This window comes from Cyprinodon tularosa, unplaced genomic scaffold (assembly GCF_016077235.1).
Source record: "Cyprinodon tularosa strain WSP-4 unplaced genomic scaffold, ASM1607723v1 ctg1330, whole genome shotgun sequence".
NCBI classification, from domain to species: domain Eukaryota; kingdom Metazoa; phylum Chordata; class Actinopteri; order Cyprinodontiformes; family Cyprinodontidae; genus Cyprinodon; species Cyprinodon tularosa.
In genome coordinates, this window is record NW_024038149.1 from 50,962 (window position 1) to 54,662 (window position 3,701).

A 3,701-nucleotide genomic window follows, 5' to 3' on the forward strand; every position below is an offset into this window, starting at 1 on the left:
CCTGGCAGCGTCCTGTGAGCAGAGTTATCGTCCAGTTTTGGTCAAGCCGAAAGTAGTCCGGCAGGTTTTTAGGAACAGCGAAATAAAACTTTTCTCTTCCCAAAACATTATGTGTTCAAAAGAGTGATATTTTTGCATCCCAAAAACATTGTAGTGGAAAAAGTCACACGTCGTTATCAATTGGTCCTATTTTCTCTCTGTTCGTATCAGTGCGCGCCGTCATTCAGACAGCGAGCCCAACAACAGCCATGTCTCCCTCCGCCCAGCTAGGCGGGAGGGAGACATGGCTGGGAAGAGAAAAGTTTTATTTCGCTGTTCCTAAAAACCTGTCGGACTACTTTCGGCTTGACGATAACTCTGCTCACAGGACGCTGCCAGGGGTAAGTCAGTGTGATTGCATGCCACTGGTGATGGGGATGCCATACAGATTCATGTCAAAAATACCGAACTATCCCTTTAATAGAGGAGAAAATTTCAAGCAAATATCGATCATTGCCACATGCTTATGCACGAGTGGCTAAACTGCAAAGTCAGTGATTGGATGAAGTCAGCAGGTTTTCCTCGGGTTGAAAATTCTAACCAATCTGTAGGGATCATTTGATTATATTATCTCTGAAAAGTGCCTTGAGATGAAATGTGTTGTGAATTGGTCCCATATAGATAAACTAAAATAAACTAATAAATCTGGTTAGAAAATGAAAAACTTTATTGGGAAAATATATCTCACCTTTTTCTCTGTATTAAAGAAAATAAAACAGCTTATATGTCGATCTCGAAGGACAAAACCTGTGAGTCTGTTCAGCAGGAGGAAGAGGAGCTGAGAGCTTCAGGGAGGAGCTGAGCTGTTACTGAACTATAGAAGAGACACAAACTTCCACATTCAACACAGTTCAAACATTAACTCTGATCATCATGGACTATTATGGACTTTCTCTGCTGGTCGCCTCACTGCTAACAGGTCAGATTCTACATGTTTCAAATGTTTTTGTTCTGAAATGTCAGAAATGTTTCTGAATCAAAAACTAAAACTCCTTTTTCTTCAGGAATCCGCTGTGAAGGACTGACTGCGGTTAAAACAGAGATCTCCAGCTTAGAGGGCAGCTCTGTCACTCTGTCCTATAATTATCCCAACCTGCAACCACAAGATTATTTCTTCTGGTACCGTCAGTATCCAGGAGAACCTCCAGAGCTTCTGATCTCTCACTCTTCTTCAGGAGCTGAAGGAATTAAAAATGTTCCTGAACTGAAGATTAAAGTGAACAAACCCCCAGATGGACCTGCTGATCTCCTCTGCTGCAGTGACAGACTCTGCTGTGTACTACTGTGCTGTGAGGCCCACAGTGACAGGAAACACCAGAACTCTGTACAAGAACCTGCAATACTCCACTACATCCACTAGAGGACCTTACAAACTGCATGAACAACACCTAAATACTCCAACCCAACTTGAGATGATTTCTAAGAGCAGATATGATCTGATTTTGAAGATCCAAAACTTTCCAAAGATCCTCTCTGGTTGGATTTTAATATTTTAACACTGTGTCCTGATGTCAGCCTGAGACATCAGGAGATGGTGTTAATCAAAGTTCAGAGAAAATCCTTTGCTCTAACATTTGTTGTTATGATCTTGGTGTTGATGACTGGCTTAATAACTCATTTCATTCACCTCTCTAATTCTCCCCACTTTCCCATTACTGCTCATCTGATTCACCTGCTCCTAAATCTAATTAAGCTGCCTGCTACCAGTAATCAGGTCCAGATTATTTCTTTCAAGCCAGTGGGGGAGAGGGTGTCCAATGTTACCTTAGTGTTTGTGATTTCCTGCTCTGCCTCTCAACTACTGAGTCCTCATGTTCCCATCTGATCTGTTCTAAAAAGGAATTGTAGGGGACCAGCCAAGGGCCAGCAAAGGGCCCAACAAGGAAAGTGATGAAATTTTGAATGGCTACTATAACCAGCTTGGTGGTACTGCTGATCCTATCCTTGTTTCTGACTGGTCAAACTGGATTGGCTGGGAGTAATCCCATTAAATTGAACTCTCTTGATGGTACGGTTCTCTGTTCTAATAACATTAGTTTACATGTGAGTTAAGTCAGGTGACCAGACCTTAGACCCCTGATGCTGACATCTGGTATTAAACATATTCCATATTTGGTCATGCTTTTACACAATGAGCAGCAACCGAGGTCCTACAGTAACTCTGTTAATATATTTCTCACTAATAATAACCCCGAACAATAAATATGAAAAATTAGAATCACTGCAGGGGAAAATTGTCTTTCTTTAATTAGAAAATGTATCATGTTGTGGATTTTGAGAACACTGCAATGATACATAATTTAGAATCTATAACTGACCTTAGATGTAATAAACTCTACCTGATAAGTGAGTTTGAAGTTGAAATTTATATTAAATACCTGACATTTGACACAAATCATAGTTTAAAACAATAGAAACAAAAATAGTGAAAAATCAAAAAGGATGGTTTTAATTTAATGAAAAAATAGCCATGGTCCGAGGGTAGAGCCCTGGAGAACACCACGTGCCTCAAACAAGCATCACTCAGATCTACAGGGGCCCCGTAATACAAAACAACAACAACAAAAAAAGAGGACAAAATAGAAACTAAACCTTGTGGCCAAAATCAAAAGAAGCTGTGAGTCTGTTCAGCAGGAGGAAGAGGAGCTGAGAGCTTCAGGGAGGAGCTGAGCTGTTACTGAACTATAGAAGAGACACAAACTTCCACATTCAACACAGTTCAAACATTAACTCTGATCATCATGCTGTCTTTGCTCACATCTGGATTTACTCTGCTGGTTCTGCTAATAGGAACAGGTTAGTTGGAGTCTTTCAGAGAACTATTTGATCCTTGTTGCTCTTCACTTATGACTCTTTGTTTTTACCTTCAGGTGTAAACTGTCAAAAACTCACTGCAGCAAAGACTGAGGAGTTCACTTTAGAGGGCGGCTCTGTTACTCTGTCCTGCAGTTACAAGAAAGATTCAGCTTATTATTTGTTCTGGTATCGACAATATCCTGGAAAACCTCCAGAGTTCCTGAAGTCCCACTCACCTTCAGGTGAAGTAGAATATCTGGACAGAATGACATTTGAAGGAACCAAAGAAGAAATGAAGATGACCATCTCCTCTGCTACAATGGCAGACTCTGCTGTGTACTACTGTGCTCTGAGGCCCACAGTGACAGGAAACACCAGAACTATGTACAAGAACCTGCAATTCTCCACAGCATCCACTAGAGGGCCTCACACACTGTTAACCCACTGGATGCTGATTCAGTAGACTGATGACAAACAGAGACAAGAAACAGGCTCTGTTCGAAATCCTGGGCTGCATCCTCCAAGGACGCGGTCTACCTGGAATGGATCCTTCGAAAGCCTTGAAAATCAGGAGACTGCAAGAGTTTTGGCTGTGAATTAAAACAGGTCTACCCTTCAGCGGGTTTTACCGCTGCAGGCTCTGTTGCTTAGCAACCGTGAAAGTTGACACACAAAGCAGGAAAAGAATAAAAACCACAGTTTTCAAAACTGTTTGTTTATTTATTTATTTTATATTGTAAAGTGAACAAAGACTACACTCACAAGAATCCAGAGTGGAATAAAGGTTCCAACCACCGGGAGCAGGAACAAATCAAATCAAATGTAATGATAGAAACCTTAGTCAGTTAAATAACCTGCTGCTGTCA